Source organism: Dipodomys ordii, unplaced genomic scaffold (assembly GCF_000151885.1).
Source record: "Dipodomys ordii isolate 6190 unplaced genomic scaffold, Dord_2.0 Scaffold152, whole genome shotgun sequence".
NCBI lineage: Eukaryota > Metazoa > Chordata > Mammalia > Rodentia > Heteromyidae > Dipodomys > Dipodomys ordii.
Window position 1 is genome coordinate 4,676,819 of NW_012267368.1, and position 19,094 is coordinate 4,695,912.

Genomic DNA, 19,094 nt, shown 5'->3' on the forward strand with positions numbered 1-19,094 from the left:
AGCCTGGACTGGTTTTCTTTCAGGAGGACGGAGGTGAGACAGACGAGGGAGTCAATTCTGCCTCAAGCACTGGGGAGTGGTGACCCCCATCTCTGTGACCAGCACCCCTCCCCCCCACTGCAGTACAACCATGATGAGAAGAACACAACTGACGGACGGCCTAGCCGAAAAGGTACTGGACTACTCTGAAAAGACAGGTTCTTTAAGTAAACATCCAATAAAATTACATGATCTGATCTGTAAGCACTGTGACCTCTGACTTTCCAGAAGAAGAAAATAATGTTCAGTGGAGGAAGGACATATTTCGATCTGAAAGCAAAGGCGAGGATCAGAGGCGTGGACGCAGTCCAGCTCCCCTCGGGCCCTCATTCCATAGCCCCGCAATCCTGAAGGTTTTAGTCTGAAACCAGTCGTGAATGTGCCCTCCCCCAGTCTGCTTCTGCTCTGTAGACCAGCCATTTTGAATATGCTTTTCTCCCACTAACCTGATCCTGTGGGGAATGGAGAAACAGCCACATGAGGCACGCTTCCTCCCGAACTCACACTTGTGGCCTCACAACTGTCTATCGGGCAATTCACTTTTCATTTTAAACCTGTAAGAAACTGGGTTCCACTGGCTCACATGGGTACTCCCAGGTACTTAGGAGGCTGAGATGTGAGGATCATAGTTGGAAGCCAGCTTGGGTAGACAAATTGCAGAGACGTATCCCCAGTTAGACATGAAACAAACACATGGAAACAGAAATGGAGCTGTGGCTCCAGTGGTAAAACACCAGCCTGAGCAGAAGAGGTCAGGGACAGATGCCAGGCCCACAGCTCAAGTTCCAACACTGCACACACACACATGCATGCACACACGTACACACAGACACACACCTGCAAATACATCAGACCTAAAGAGTAGCCTGGCCTGTAACCTGGGATGGTAGCGTTGGTGTTGGGAACACTCCCTCTGCATCTCAGACCTGCTGACAGGCTGTGAGTTTTGGTCACATGCTGAGCAGCCTCTGCTCTAGGAAAGGTTTATACAATATTATGGGTTTTTCTTTTTTTTGTTATTTTGGTTTTTTGGGGTCCAGTCATGGGGCCTGAACTCTGGGCCTGGGTACTGTCCCTCAGCTCCTCAGCTCAAGGCTAACGCTCTACCACTTGAACCACAGCGCCACTTCCGGCTTTTTTCTTTTTTTTTCTTATGTGGTGCTGAGGAATCGAACCCAGGGCCTCATGCATGCAAGGCAAGTGCTCTACCACTGAGCCACCTTCCCAGCCCCACAATATTATGTTTTTAAAGTAAGCATATTTTACTATGAGCTTACGCGTGTGTCACAGCAGTGTTTTACAGGGAAAAATGACATGACCCAGGGAATGTGGCTATGACCGGCATAGCATACATGTGAATGATTGTCTGTGGCAAGTGTTCTGTGACACTGGAATTCACGGCACGTCTCCTCAGTGTCCTGTTGCTGCAAGCTGGGCAGAGGTCAGGTCCAGGTGTTTTATGCTAAGATCATCTGCTCCCTCCCAGAGCACATAGTGGCAGGTACCAGAGTCCTTTCATAATGGAGTGACTTGTTTAGGCTAAATCACTTGGGAGAGATAGAGATATAATTTAACTCAGGACATTTGAACTCTAAGAGTGCATTCCACTACCTGTTCACAGACCAAAACAGAATCATTTTTGAATCCTACTTTAAACGCCCTGCCCTCTTCTTTTACTGTACTGGGTAAGAGAGATCGTCTGCTTCCCTAGTAATATGCTGTGCTACAGATGTGCCTTGTATTTTGAGTATGCAATGGTTTCTCTGTTAAATAGTACACTGAAAATTAGATTAGTCAGTAGAAGGTTTTCAGATTTTACCACGAAAAGTCAGACAGACGGTGTTTCAGGATATGGCATATTTGACACATATTTGTATTAAAACTTGCCCAAAGTTCAAAGCACTGGCAGGCAAAATTGTATGCATTTATCATGTAAAACTGTATGTCTTTATCATGTAAAATTGTATGTATGTATCATGTTAACCTAATTTTTTGAAGCATATGTACATGGCAGAATGGCCAAGTCTAACATATGCATTTCCTCACACTCATCATTTCTTGGGAGGAAAAGTAACATTTTTTAGCAGTCCTACAATCATTTTATAATCATTACTGTGGCTAATCGTATATAATTATCTTCACATACATAATGAAGATAGAACTATTATCATTAGTTCTAGCTCTACCATAGAGCTCTTGAGTTTATTCCTCCTATCTAATTATGATCTTGCATGCTTTGGCCAGCATTCCTCCAATTTCCTTTCCATACCATGCATCCTCGGTTAGCCTGAACTACTGTCTTCTGTTTCTACAAAAATGGCAGTGAGATGAAGCTCAGAGTTGGTAGCACATGCTAACTCCGTTCCTCACAACATAGTTCTGAAGTTCATGGAGCAGAAGTAGAAAGGTTTTTAAGTTCCTCTTAGTTCCGTTGACTGGATTTGCCAAATTAAAACCTCAAAATCCCTTTGTCTTTCTTCAGTGGGGAAAACGCAGGGGCCATGTTGCTAGCAACCCCCAACAATTAGACTATGGGGGTTTGGGGCAAGTCGGAGACTCCTCTTGTCCTACTCAAGACATAAGACACCAGCACCCCAATATTGATGTCAGTAAAATCACTGTTTTCTGGATTGTTTTCTCTGAACTTAAATCTATGGGGGAAGAAATGTGTTTTTAAAAATATAACTGTTTCACGTGTATCTTGAGAAAATGGCTCTCCTGATCTCTCCCAGCTCCTGTGTCTCTGACAGTCCCACATCTTTATTTTTAGGGTTTTATTGGAAAATTAGACCTTTCTCCCATTTTTACAGATGCAGATGGCACGAAAAGTTTAGTCCTGCTGCACCAGCCACACGAAGTGGTCTGGATCAGAAAATGGGAAAGGCATTTTCTTCATAGCTTCCCACTTTGTCCTACAGAATCGATATGGTACTAGACCCTTTTCTCCTCTTCAGCTTGAGAGCAGACATGAGAACAAAGCAATCTCTGGATGTAGAGCTCAATAATTCCTTCCCCCAACTACAAACTGTGATTAACTAACTTCATATTACCATATCCTAGGAAATAAACACTGAAAGATGGCATATATATATATACATATATATATATATATATATATATGAAGCCACATGCATTTTGAAAGAAAATTTTTGAACAATACACATACCCAAACAAGTGAAATAAAATTGCTATTTTACCCACAATTTACTCAAACTAATTTTGCGTGAAAACTAAGCCCTAAAACCAATGACAAAATGAATAGCAAGAGATAAATCCATTCTCCCTGTGTGTCCTGCATCATCCAACATGGCCTTGCTGTCTTCACTAATGACTAGGGGCTGTGAGGGAGAGCCCATTGTAACACAGAAGGGGCAGACGGGCAAGGCTGAGGCTCGGCTGTCCCCTGCAGGTTTTTATCCTGGTGTGGAAAGGAGAGAAAATACAAACACAAATGAGAGATTTAACATGATCGATCCAAGGAAGGCATGGTGACATTCGCTTATAGAATGGGGGATTTGTCACATTTAAGGGATTAAGTTATGGTTCCCTAAAGAGGTCCTCGGTGGGCTTGAATAGTCAGAGATGTGAAGTGACTTAGGTGACCTGCCAGGCTGCTCTGGGAAGGATCCCATCATAAATATCTCGGGTCCGGTGGATGGTAGAGTTGGCTTCAGGAAATACTCAGCTCTGCAGCTGAGATACCCCTGTAAGCATCAAACAATGAGTGGCCACTCCTGTGAGGCTCGTGAGGGGAGAAGGAAGGAAGGGTGATGCTGATCGAAGTGTACTGGACCCAAACGGACGTCTTGAACATAAGCCCTGTGTACAGCTACTTAAAGATAATAACAGTAATAATAAACTTCTGAGGCCAGGAGTAGTAACTCCTTCTGAGAATCTCGGCTAAGTAGTAACAAATAGGAGCAAGGTAATCACAGGAGAGTCCTGGCAAATGTTCAAGACAGATGTGAAATCTAAGGTAGAAAAAGGATTCGTGCATGGTTCCAGAGGTAGGAATCCTGCCTAGCAGGTGCAAGGCCCTGAATGCGAATGTAAATATCCCCAGATAGATAAGAGGAAGGACAGACAGATAGATGATAGATAGGTAGAAAAATGGTAGATAGTTGGGTAGAAAGATAGATCATAGATAGGTAGATAGGTAGATAGAAAGATAGACAGATAGATAATAGTTGGTTAGATAGATATATAGGTAGATAATAGATGGTAGATTGGTAGATAGATGGTAAATTGATAGATGAGAGATAGATGAATGATAGACAAATAAATTTTGTTTCTTGTTACATATTATCTATCTTTCTTTATTTTCTGTAATTTCCCCCTTAATTGTTTAAATCTCTTAAACTCACTCAGCCCTGACTGCTCAACTTTGATCGCCAACTTCCAATAGTTCCCTTAGTTCTGCAGACATTCCAGCTAGCGTTACACAGTAGGCCAACAGTATTGGCTTGCCAGATCAATATAAACTAAATTATATAGAACTCAAGATCTTATTTAATAATTTTTTTAAAGAAAGTGAAGTATCAATTTAAAGTTTTAAGTAATAAGCATTCCTTATCTCAAAAAACTTTACATGTATAATTTCCTCTCAAAGTCTCATTATTTTTAACATAGACAAGACCTTCAATTATTGATTTTACTCAGAAGATGGATACAGAATAGTGTGTTATTTTTCTCTTATTAACTCACACTTTGTATTCATTTTTGCTAGTTCCTCTCTTACTGCATACATGAGTTATTTTATCCTCATGGTTGATTAAACATTTTTAAATGAAGGAATAATTTCTGGCTAATTGAAAGCATCCAAGTACATCTCTTCCCAAGAAACTTTCACTAGACCAGCTCCCTCTGTCATAGGGAAAGTGGAGTAGAAATGAACAACCCGTACTTTTGTAGAAACTCAGAGGTTGCAATGTTGGCTGACACAATTAAGATTGGTAAAAGACTCAAGATAATTTGGACAGCAGATCATGGTAGAGAGTCTACAGCCTCTTTTTGTTATTGATGTTTGCCTGGTTTTGGTGGTCCCTGGGTTTGAACTCGGGGCTTTGTGCTTGCTAGGCATGTATTCTGCTAAGCAATTACTCTAATCCTCACAGATTCTTGGTGCATAAACTTTTGAAATGCAGAGTAGATGATGCCATCAATAATCATAAAAATAGATTACTTGAATCATTCATACCTCTATTTTGCAATATTTTGTACCATATTTGCAGAAAATCTTTCGGAATATTACAAGCATTTCTTGGAACAAAATATTAATGTGTCTCAATGCATGTGTGCGGGTGTTTAACCTTTCTAACTTTTTAATCAGAATAAAAGAGAATGTGCAATTAATCAGACTTAATGGCATAAGTAAAATGAATTTCCCCTGAGCCGTCAAAATAGTGACTTCAGTTAAACAGGTGCTATTAACCTACTCAATCATTTATATTTCATATTAAATACAGAGATGATATATACATATGTATGAATTTAGAGAAAACTGAAGAGGCCGGCTTGTCTGTGGCCATCTATCAGGACCCAATCCCATCCTGCACAGGACCAATCACGCCCAGCTTTTACTCTTTGATGTACAGATGTCAGTAAGTGGGTTTTCTCTACTCAGAACACAGGAGAGGATCTGGAATCACTTAAAAACTTTTGACTTTGAGTTCTCTAGTCTCCGAATATGAGACTACAAAGTTATAAGTATTGCATGAGCAATTATTTTCCTTTGAAGAGTAGTCTTTAAACTTTCTGATTCAGTATTGCCTTAAAATTCTCTCCACAATAGGAGCTACCCCACACGCCCACGTTTAATTGACTTAAATACCAGACTTCAAATGTAACCAAGTATCTTTTGTGGCTCATAGGTCACACCAGGAGCCCTGATACTACATTTTTTCCCCTTGCTTACCAGATCATCTTTGTTTTAAATATACCCAACTGTTTTTACAAACAATATAACTGGCTGATACATAAATATCAGAATAATAAGACATTGTTTTGTGCCCCAAAAACCACCTATTTGAGATGCTTTGCATCGAGTCTAAATATCACTGAATGATGTCTCCTGCTTAGCAGAGGCTAAACAAGTAAACTTCTGTCTTCAACTTTAGGAGATCCATGGTCTCAAAGTAGGAAATTCTTTAAACCTGGAAAGAACGCAGGCAGGGCGCAGGGAGAATAATGTGTGCTCCGGTGAAGGCAGGTCATAGACAGAGGTGTCCTTCAGACACATCTAAGATTGAACAGTCCCTGAACACACGTGAACCCCAGGAGTCAGAGACCACTGAAAAAACTCTTTAGAAGTTTTAGAACTTCTCCATGTATAGAGATTGATACTTCCTGTAAGAATGAAGCAGTAAGCGAGCACCCACGTTGTTTGATTTGAATAAGTCCTTGGTCAATATTGCCTCAAATGATATGTTTCTATGGTAGTAATGATTATACTTGATGTATCACCGATGTTACCTGACATATTTTTGCAAATAGAAACTTGATTAATACTTGACGCCTCATTTTCATAAGAGGAAAAACATCTTGGTAGCTCCCTTGTACCAACCAACTTTCAAAATTACAGGTTGGTTCCTTGCTAGCCTCTACAAGATGACCAGTGGTGAAGTGTTCCAAACTATTGTCTGATGTATTAAAAGAAGTTTAATGTAAGTGAATGAAAGGTATGTTAATTGATGGAGGATGTGCTCCATTTTAATGGGTTTTATTTGGATTTTGTTATATATATATGTATATATAAAATATATTTTGGTCCTAGTCCACACCATTGTCCCTGCATATCTCGTCCATCTCCCCACTGCCCAAGTGCCCCCTTATTAATGAAGTGTTTCCCTTAGGTTCCCAAAGATTTCAGGGCTTTTAATCACAAAGAAATGTTGAATTATGTCAAAGGCTTTCTGTCCTTACTTGTTTTAGGTTGGTTTAAGTTATTCATAACTTCCTGGTTCCGTTTCGGTAGATCATAATTGTCTATCAATGTATTCAGTTTCAGATGTTCAGATTTCTTGGAATAAAAGTTTTCACATATGTAATGAGTCTTTAGATCTCAGGGATACCTGTTGTACTATCTGCTTTTTCTATTCTAATTTTATTAATTTGGTTCTTCTTTTCCTTTTGGTTAGCTTGGGAGGAGGATTGTCAAAAATTACAGATGGGAAAGTCTAAAATTAAAGATGTGATTTTTCTTTTCTAAGGAAATTCTGAGCGAGGATCTTTCTCTCTTCATAATTATGCATTCCCATTTCTGTTTCTCTGTTCACAAAAGTGTTCCCCCCCCGCTTCCTCTGTCTGTCTTTGTCGTTCTTTTCCTCTCTCTGTCTCTGTCTCTCTCTGCTGTTTCTCTCATAAACCCATTCAACACAGCTAAAAAGTCCTTTCTTTAATTTTCTCCTTTCCAAAATAGAAATATCTGTATTATTATTCTATGCTTGACCATCTGTTATATTTTAGAAAGAGATGGTCTAACTTTTACATTCTTTTACATGGAGGGGAATCTGAATATCTCACTTAGGCATTACATGGGACCTGCATTTTTGATATGTCTATTTTGATGAAATACTGATGGAATACTTAACTGATGTAGTATGTTAGAAAAGAATTAGAGGAATGGAATGTTTTCCATGTAATTTGAAGGGGAATCTTTGTGGCCCTAAGGCTGACCACCATAGACTGAAGAACAATGCTAGGATATAATTATGTTTTATTCTGTAGAACACACACACACGTGTAAGAAGATTTTCTTCCTTATTGTTAGATTTTCTCATAGTCCGCAGCCGGAGCTGGGTTCCTGTGTACACTCTCAAAGTGCAATGTGTATACGGAGTCACAAGACCTTGGGACCGGATTACCTTAAAGAGACAGGGAGACAGGGAGGAGTCATACATGCAGTCACAAAGACCAGTCAGGCAGACAGGCATTTGAAAGAGGAAAGGACAATCGAGCACATGAGTGCAGTATGCAGTTGTTCGGTTTAAGGTACAGGAAGGGACAACACGGCACAGCATAAAGCTTTACCACTCAAAAGAAATCGCCTCTTCCTGGGGCATTCAGGTGGATGAGTCTTTGCCACAGCGTAGATCCAGCCAAGGATCCAGCCAAGGATGCTCAGTGCACAGTCTGTTCATGCAAGACCTTCAGACATTAACTGTAATTGCTAAGCATTAACATTAAGACAAGCTGTAGGAGAGCAACCCACATCGTCTTCTCTTCTGTGGAATGAGAAACTCAATTCTTAAGGGCAGGGAGTTATTCATTTCTGTATTCCAAATCTATCTATTCAGCAGCCACAAGAAGACCAACGTTGCCAGAAAACTCTTGTTCCTAAATATAAGTTACAGTGTGTGTGTTTACTTGTTTAGCACTTGTTGTGTGTGTATATCTGTATTAGCATTTGTATTTGTACACATATATGTATATACACATACACAGATACAAATGTGCATTTAGGGTTTATTTCCCTTCAGTGCTATGAATACGTAGCCAAATATTTGGGTTTTAAAACAACAAAAAGATTGCTTTCTTTGTAACTGTAAATCAAATGCAACACATGCAAATAATCCACACACATACGGGCATACACATAAACAGTTACATATTTGTTTGCATTTAACGTTCATTGAGGTTAGCCACAAAAACAATAACTAACATAATTAATCATTAAGCTTGCAATGAGAGAGAAAAGCCTGGTTGGGACAAAAAGAAAAATATAGTTCTCTAAATAGATCTTGTTTTGCAGTTCTGACTTTGAACCTGCATAAATAATTCACTTAAGCTTAAACTAAAAGAAGTTTTTTAAAAAAGATAATTATTGCACTTCAGAGACAAAATAAAACTTGAATCCAACTCCATCTTGAGTTATATTTTTCCTCACTTATTTATAAGTAAAACCTAAGATTAACACTTTCTGGTATCTTATGAACAATATAACCTAAAGTTCTTTGATAGAAATACTTAGTATTTTTTAACTGCAGCAGTGTGTCATTATAGGAAGCTTCTCTGTTACTATCATTTAATTCTCTCCCTATTCTTTTGATCTTACCCAAGGTACATTTGTCTTTGGGGATTTTTTTCTCAAATGTATCACTTTTTAAAAATAGATTCCTAGCAGGGAAATCACTAAACTAAAACATTTTTCCTTGTCCAATTTTACCAGAGTCCAACTCTACTTGTACTTTGTGTCCCCTGCAGGAGCATGCTTGGCTTCTTTGAACAGAGTAATCTTTTGGATTTGTTTATCTATAAAATGGAAATCATGTGACCAGTAGAAATGGAATCTGTCCCTAGGAGTGAGGTTTCGCCTCTTCCAATATGGTTAAATATAGAGAGATACCAGCATGTTTATGGCTAAATGTTTGCACCTCCATTGTTCTGTGCATTCTTCAATTTCCATCAGCATTTCAAGCCATGTATTAAATAAATATATAACAATAAATTCATAGTAAATGTATTTTTCGATTGTCATATGATGGAAGGAGAGCTGTGGCTCAAAGTACATTTCTTTTTAAACACTGTTACCCCCTCCCTCATCTTCTCCCCCTAACTCCATTATCCCAACCTACCCCCTTACCATATCTATTCCCCCCAAGTTGTAAATTTCATTTCCAATATAGTATCTAGTGAGTATCATTGTTGCATTAGTTCATCCGTTGTCCTGCTGTTTCTGATTCCCTTTCCATTCCACAGATTGGATAAACTTACATACAAGACAAAGTGTACAGAAAACTAAAACAGAAAAAATAGAAATAACTGCATACAGGACATAAAAAGAACCTCTTGTTTCCAATTCTTGGAGTTCATGTTTATATGCTTCATCATGTATGATCCTAAGCACTTAGCAATTGGACTGTTGAGATCCCTTGTTCAGAATATTATAGACAAGTGGGCTAAAGACTAAAAGAGAGACTTCTTAGAAGAGGAAATAAAAATGACCAATAGACACATAAAGAAATGCTCAACATCTCTGCCCATAAAAAAATGCAAACCAAAACAACATTGAGATTCCACCTCACCCCAATTAGAATGACTATAAACAAGATATTTAATAACAACAGACGCTGGAGGGGATGTGCCCAAAAGGGAACACTACTGCATTGTTGGTGGAAATGTAAACTTGTTCAGCCATTCTGGAAAGCAGTATGGAGGTTCCTCAAAAAGACTCCACATAGAGATCCTCTATGACCCAACAATCCCACTTCTGGGCATTTACCCAAAATGACCACAAAAAGGCCACACTAAAGCTACCAGCACAACTATGTTCATTGCAGCATTATTTACCATAGCTAAGATATGGAATCAACCCAGATGCCCCTCAATAGAGGAATGGATCAAGAAAATGTATACATACACAATGGAGTTCTATGTTTCCATCAGAAAGAATGGCATCACCCCATTCATATGAAAATGGAGAGACTTGGAAAACATCATATTAAGTGAAGCAAGTCAGGCCCAAAGTTAAGTAGTTTGCATGTTTTTGGTCAATGTATTTCTCTCACATATGAAACCCAGAGAAAATCAACCTATGGCTTTTCCTTTCTTCCACCTCATTCTTCTTAGCATATGACATTAGTATCTGTGGCCACTTTGCTGTCACAGGATGTTTTCTGGAGATCTGAACCTTATTTTGGAGGGGGGAAGAAAATAAGGAAAGGAAGAATGGAACTAAAATAGGGAAAATACTAGTTCTATTAGAACTCCATTGAAAAATGGATTTCAACATACATCTCCTTCACACCTTCAGGTAAAGAAGGCTCCTAAATGTCGGTGTTTTATTTTGTTCTTTAAAAAAAAAACTGAAACCTTGCTACATGAGCTAGAATCGCCGTGTTGTTTCTAAGGAGGGGGAAGAGAATGGAGTGGAGAGGCCGCCCACCTTCTCCTTCACAAGACCACTGCGTTCGCCAGCCATCTGCTTTCTTGTCTCTTTGTTAGTCTGAATAAGAGGAGCCAATTTTGTAATACTCGCAAGTTAAATCTCAACAATAGCATTTCAGTAGCTTTCATTGCATTTTTTTCACGCAACTTTGGGAATCATTATTATTCAACTGTCTTTAACAAAAGCAAGACCAAACAAAATATAGTAACAAAAGTGTTTGCTGTTTGAATGAGAGAATATTCATCTGGATCATAATAGAGCTATTGCTATTGAAATCCTTAGATGAGTAAAAACGAAAATCCTTTGTCTCTAACACGTCTAAGTATTCTACTGCTTTTTAGTTAGGAAATCTTCCCAGCAGCCACGTAAAGTCCAACACCCAGTCAGATGAAGACGAATGCAGCCATTCTCGGTAAATAGGGCCTGGCGGCAGCATGGGGAGTGATACATTACCAGGGTGCCATGATGGATTTGTCTTTCTGCAACATCGTGTAACCACACACCATTAGAAATGGTCCCCACTGCGTGCACCAGGCCAGGATAGGTTCATATTTCCTTCAGGCACAAGGGCAAGTAGGAGGCCAGCTGCTGGGACGAGCTGACCTGTTCGCTGCTCCCAGGGTGACCTATGTCAGGCGTCATCTCAATCAAAGCTGTAACTGCCACCATGTTAGCCAGCACCAGCGACTTCTAGTTACAACACTGGCTCAAAACATAACAACCGTCCATCAGTGTCAGTGTCAGAAAAGGGATTTCATCTGAACTCAAAAATGCTGTGGCCTGGAGCCAAGGCACAGGGCCGGCAGCCTGGTGGCTCCATTGTTCTCACCCGCACGGGGACAGGTGCCTTCTAGCAATCATTCTCCCCTTTTCTTTATCAAAGGGGAGATGAAGTGAAGTGTCTTCAAATGCATAGGGGGATATTTAATCCTAGAAAATTGAAAGTAAAGTATCATTGCCAATTGTTTTATTTTGTGGTCAGTAGGTAAGTGTGTATTTCTTGCTTAAAAAAAAATTATCTTCTAATACTTGCAGAGTTGTTCTGTCTCCGTTCATCTACCCTGCCCCTTAGTGACCATTATAGTCAGCTGGGACATGGTGCAGTTTCTGGTACTCATTTTGTTCAATTGTCTGTAATTTGCCCAAAAGGATTACACCACAAAAACTCGTAGTGTGTGTGTGTGTGTGTGTGTGTGTGTGTGTGTGTGTGTGTGTGTTGTGCATGTATGGCTCTGTGTTTTTATGTATTTCCATTTCAAGTCTAACTTGCACATGTGAGGAAAAAATACATATCCATTCTCTTTCAGAACACAACTCTCTTCACTCTGTATTTTCCCAGGTTTATCTGTTACCTTCCAATTAACATAACAGTATTCTTCCTGATGGATAAATAAAATTTTAATTCATGTGAATATATCTAGGTATTTATATTTCTATATATCTATAGACCATCTAAGTATCTTTCTTTTCTCACTTTCTTTCTTTCTTTCTTTCCATCCATCTATGTATGTATGTATGTATCTATCTATCTATTTATCTATCTATGTGTATTTTTGTGTCTATATTCTATATGTATCTCTGTATCTGACTAATCTATCATCTACCTCTTTACCTCTCTATCCATAACATTTTCTTGATCTGGGCTGTCTCCATGATTTGGCAATTTTGAATAGTGCTGCCACGTACATGAATGTGCAGGTGCCTCTATTGTACCCTGACTTCACATTCTTTCAGATAATGGCCAAGCCTAGTATTATTGGAGCACAGGGAAGTTCTACTTTTATGTTTTTGAAGAATCTCCAAATTGCTTTCCAAGGTGGTTGCACTCATTTACATTCCAACCAAGAGTGGGAATGGTTCCTCTTCTCCATGCCCCCCGGGATTTGATGACCCTCTTGGTGGTGGCCAACTTCACGGAGTAAGGCATCTCAGTGTTGTTTAGATTCTCATTTTCTTTATTGCCAAGGTGTTGAGCATTTCCACATGTGCTTAATGCCCGTTTTTACTTCTTATGAGAAGTTTTTTTTTAATTAATCTCCTTTGCCTACTTATTAAATGGGTTATTACTTCTTTGGGAGTTTTTGTTTGTTTGTTTTTTAATCTCTTTCTATATTCTTGTTACTAGACCCTGGCTGGCAAAGATCTCCCATTCTGTAGGCAGAGTAACTGTTTACTTCCATCTAATACAATCTCATGCATCAATTCTCTCTCTTGAGCAGGGAACCCCTGAACTTCTGTTTAGGAAGTCCCTGCCTGGGCCTGTAAGTTCTGACCCCCCCCCATTTTTTCTGGTCATGATTTCAGGTCTTACATTCTAATATCAGATATTAGAATGAGCCAATAGAGATCCTTCAGGTTTCTACATGTGGACATCCAGTTCCTTTCCAGCACCATTTGTTCAAAAAGCTATCTACTATCTGACACGTGTTTTTGGTTCCTTGGAACATGGCTGCTGATGTATGGGCTCACTTCTCCATCATGTTGGCATTACCAGTCTTCATGTCTGTTCTTGGGCCAGTTTAGAGTGTACCGTGGAATTGTAGTTGTGTGGTATAGTCTGAGTCCCTCATTGTGATACCTCTATCACTTTTTTTGCTTAGGATAACTGGCTATTCTGGGTGCCAGTCTTAGGGCTTGGACACTGTCACTGAGCTTCTTTTGCTCAAGGCTAATGCTCTACCACTTGATCCACAGCTCCACTTATGCGTTTTGGTGGTTAATTGAAGATAAAAGTGTCATAGACGCTCCTGCCCAGGCTGGCTTCAAACTGTGGGCCTCAGACCCCAGCATCCTGAGTAGCTGGGATTGCTGGTGTGAGCCACCTGTGTCCAGACACTTCTACATGAAGCTTTAGATCAGTTTCTCTCTCTCTGAAGAATGATGCTGGGATTTTGTTGAGTCTTGAATCAAACTTGCAGATCATCTTTGGCAATACACACTTTTTAGGTTAACAAATCTGCCAATTCACAAACACGAGAGGCCTTTCTATCTCTGATTATCTTTTTCAATTTCTTTCTTGAAGATTGTGCAACTTTCATTTCCAAATTCCTTCACATACTTGGTTATGATTATTCCTAGGTGTTTTGTGATATTAATGTAAACCAAGTTGTTCTCCAAATTTCCTCTTCGTGTGCTCGCTATTGGTCATAGAAATTCTGGATCTTTCCATGTTGACTTTCCCTCCTGCTTCTCTTCTGACCAGCTCTGGGAACTTCCAGGCAGAGTTTCGGATCCTTTAGCTATAGTATCTTACCATCTGTAAATGGGGATATCTGGATTTCTTTCCTGTAGGGTTGTTTCCATATCTTCCTCTTTCCTTATCGCTCTGACTAGGAACTCCAGTGCCACAGTGAGACCCACCCTTGTCCTGTTCCTGATTTTAGAGTTATGGTTTCCATTTTCCACTATTCAGTGTGATGTTCTCCATAGACTTCTGCCATCCACAGCCTTTGCTGTGGAGGTCTGAGCCTTGGATTCCAAGCTTCTCCTGAGCTTTTATCATAAAAGCACATTGGGTTTTTCTCAAAGGCCCTTCTGAGTTTTGTTCTTCATTTTGTTCATGCTCTGTATTGTATTTGTTAACTCATTTCTGCTAAACAAGTCTTTTATAACTTTGATGAATCTAACATGTTTGTGATGTATGTTTTCTTTCAGCTATTTGTTGAATTCCATTAGCAGGGATTTTATTGAAGAGTTTGATCTGTTTTCATCAAATAGATTGGTGGTCTCTAGTTTTCTCCTTTTACATTTTTGGTCTGGTTTGTAGATGAATGTAAATCTGGTTTCACAGAATGAGTAAAGAAGTGATTCTTTGATTTTTATTTTATGGAAAAGTTTGGGAAGTACTGGTATTTGTTCTACTTAAAAGCCTTAGCCTGGCATGGGTGGCTTACATCTATAATCCTAGCTGCTCAGAAGGCTGAGATCTGAGGATTATGGTTCAACTCCAACCCAGGCAGGAAAATCTATAAAGCTGTTTGTTCCAATTAGTCACCAACATGTGAGAAGCAGAGGTATGATTCAAGTGGTAGAGCGCCAACTTTGCATTGTCTAGTGCACACACACACACACACACACACACACACACACACACACACACACAGAGTTGGCTTTGATTTACTCCAGTTCTAGAATGTTCTTTAGAGATTCTTTTTTTTAATGTTTGTGCTGATTTCTTTTTTATTTTTTTATTGTGGAAAATACTGTACAGAGGGGTTACAATAACATGGACAAGATAATGAGTACATTTCTTATCAAGCATTGTAGACTCCTCCTTTGAGATTCTTTAATTCCATTTCAATCTCTTTGGTCTGTTGAAATGGTTTTCATCCTCTTGACTCTATTTTGATGGTTGAAATTGTCTCAATTTCTACAAGGATTTCCAAGTAGTTTGAGTGAGGGTTCCTAAAACAGTCTTACAATTCTCAGGATTTCTCTTCTATTTGTTGTGATGTCAATTTTCATCCATAACTTTACATATTTAGGTGATCTCTTTTCTGTTTGTCCAGATTGGCCAAAAGTTTGTCCATTTTGTTTAATTTTTTATAGAATTAACTTCTCCTCTGTTGCTTCTTTGTGTGGATTTTTGTTTCTACTGCCCTGAACTTTGCCCTAATACATATTATTTATTTCCACCCATAGTTTTGAGTTTGACATGTTCTTGTTTTTCTAAGAGCTTGAGGTGTGTCACCAAGGCATTGTATTTTGAGAGGCAGCTCCTCATAGCTAGGAATTCCTCTCTTGGTTCTCTTTTGCTGCATGCCAAACGTTCTTGTAGATTTTATTTTCATGACCATTGGATTCTGAGAACATTTAATGTCCTCATTTTCCCTTCAGTGACACTGTCATTATTCAGCACTGTGCTGTTCAGTCTCCGGATGAAGTTTCCTCCTGTATTGGAGCTCCGGTCAGAGGCTGACTTGGGAAAATGGTAGGATCCTCAATGGACTGGGTCGGGGCTGGTCTCAAGACTCCACGGCCTTCCTGGGAGGTGATGGAGACCTCAGAGACCTCCTGGAGAAAATAGTCCATCAGGGGAATGCTCCCAAAGAGATGACCTCCAGTCCCTTTCCAGCTGTCCATCTGCTTCCTGTCTGCCATATGATATTCAACCACATGCTACAAACTCTTAAGAATGGCCCCAAAAGGCATCTTCCTCCCTGAAGCTGTTGCTTACAGGTATTTTTATTTTGCATCATGACGAAAATGCTTACTAGCACAAACCACAGATTTAGATTGGTATAGAAAACTTCACAAATGAGTTCAGTGTCATTGGTTCTGATTCATAGCAATGATAGGGAGTTATTTGGAAGGTCAAAGGTCAACATGCAAATTTCTTTGGTATATCAATAATTCATTAGCCTGACCTTTTATTAAAAGGCTATTTGAAATAAATCTTTTTTTTTTTTATAATTTGCCAGTCCCAGAACTTGAAAACTCAGGTCCTAGACACTGTCCCTGAGCTTTTTTGCTCAAGGCTGGCACTTTTCCACTTGAACCACAGCTCCACTTCTGGCTTTTTGCAGCACAGATAAGAATCTCATGGACTTTCCTGCCTAGGCTGGCTTTGAACCATGATCTTCAGATCCCAGCCTCCGGAGTAGCTAGGATGTCAGGCATGAGCCACTGCCTCCTGGCTCCAGTAAGTCTTTTAAAATAACAGAACCAAATGACCATAACATAAAGGATAACTGATCTTCATGATAAAGTTATATTTTTTTCAGCTTAAACTTATCAAAATATAATTTTCTTCTCAGGTCATTTTTTCCTCTCAAGTACTTTCTTTGTGTAAAATTCTTTAAGTTATAAAAGCACACTTAGGCTTGATACATAAAGAGTACTTGTTTTTAATTTTTCTTGAACAATTTAAACCATGCCCTAAGTTTACAGCAATCTTGGATAAAATCTGATGAAATTTATACACTAATTGTTTTTGCCCCTCATACAAGCTAGCTTTCTCAGATTATTTGTGAACTCTTTAGCCCTAGAGACAAAATGATAAATTGGGTATAATGCCTGGTTATAAATTCAAGGAACCCAGGAATATTCCAGGCAGAAACGTACTAGCTGAGCATTCTGTAATAAATAGAACAGATGAAGTCCCTGTTCTCCTTGACCTGATAGAAGAACAAGATATTATAAAAACAAAGCAAGTATACATTTCAGAGGCAGTATGGTTATGAAGAAGAATGAGCAGGCCGAGAGAACTGAATCATGCAGGTGGAGGAGATGCTTGGAGGAAGGGCTTCAGGTTTGGAGGGGACACGATCTCCATGTGTGCTCTGTGCTCTTATCTGGAAGACTCCAGAGTGAGTGGGAAGAACAGAATGGAAGCAGTGAAACCAGCCATGGCTAGAAGGGAGAGACCCAGGAAGGAGGTGTAGATGACAACCCAAGTAAGGGACTAGCTCTTTGGAGACTTTGAATGAGAATACAAACTTTGATTTTGATTTTTTGATAGAACTCTGTGGGGGGGTATGAGAGAAAAAGAGAGAGAGAGAGAGTGTGTGTGTGTCCTGGGACTCGAATTCAGGGCCTAGGCCCTGTCCCTGAGCTTTTTTTCTCAAGACTAGCACTCTACCACTTGAGCCATGGCTCCCCCTTTGGCTTTTTGCTGGTTAATTGGGAATAAGAGTCTCACAGACTTTCCTGCCCTGACTGGTTTGGAGTCATGGTTCTCAGATCTCAGCCTTCTGGGTATCTAGGATTACAGGCATGAGCCACCAGCTGCCTGTTGGAACCAGAGCTTTCTATCTGCCTGACAGTGCTCAGGTCTTTCTAGATACCTGGCTTCATTCTTTTCACTCTCAAAATAGAAGAGTCTGATGGTTTACACCATAGTTTGTTCTTCTTCACAGCTCTTGAGGCTGCACGTGTAAGATCAGGGCACAGGTGTAGTAGGTTCTTGAGGAGCGGCCATTGTGGCTTACTCGTACCCATCATCTCCTTCATCATCTTTCATCTTGTCATGGCATGAGCATTAATCCCATGATAATGTTTTCACCCACATAGCAATCCAACCCACTTCCCTCATGAAGGCCCCATCTCCAAACCCCACCACTCTGAGGGCATGCTTCTACTGAAGGAGCGTCCCCACTGGCATGCTATAAACCATCAGACTGTGAGGATGGGGAAAGAGATGGCCCTGGCTGAAAGAACTGTGGACTTAATGATTGTCATTGTGGGAACATTTGAAGTGCCTGAGCACTGTCTCCTAGCTTTCTTGATCAAGGCTGCACTGTACTTGAGATCAAAGTATCTGTGTGTACACACATGTGTGCTGGTACTAGGGGTTGATTGAACTCAGTGCCTGCGGCTCTCCTTTGGCTTTTTTCACTCCAGGCTGGAGATCTGCCTCTCACTTCTGGCTTTTTGCTGGTTAATTGGAGATATAAGTCTCTGGACTTGCCTGCCCAGGCTGTCTTCAAGCTATGATCCTCAAATCTCAGCCACTTGAGTGGGTAGGATTACAGGTGTAAATCACTACTCCTGGCTATTTGTTTAAAGTGGCATGCTTTAAATGCTTTCCAAGTAATAATATGAATAAGAAGAACTGCCTATGAAAAATACTAGCTCAGAAATTAAAAGATATATTGATGCAGAAGAAAAATTTAAAGTCTCGATGCAACTGGAAAGATCATCTGTCACCTTCCATGTGGCTTTTTCCCAAGTCTAGGCAGCATTCAGTCTTGTGGTGCTGCTCAGAAAAGTCCCTGAAAATGATCCTGCATCACACTAGCTTGTGGTCTGTCTCTTATTCTGTATATTTGATGGGTGATGTGGCTTTAATTCGATATCCACAGTTCTCTTCTGATTCTGTCCATGTAGGCCCAACAACTACTGACAAACTTTCCATCATGAAAGCCAGGTCTATATGAGCTATCACAGCACAGTTTGGTCTTATGCTGCCTTGCTCACTGGCAAATACAGGCTGAACCTGGAGAGAATACATGAGTTAAACTTGTATTATATTTTTTTTTTACAGTGAAAGCAGGGGTTATACTGTAGGGGAGGGACATACAAAGCAACAAAGAAATAATCTTATAAATGTGTTAGAAATAATCACATGAAAGAAAAAAAATTTGAATACATATCTTAGGGTTCATTTCCCTAACATCACCTTATCTGACCTTTTCTGCTTGACTCAGACATATACTAGATATTGCAAATA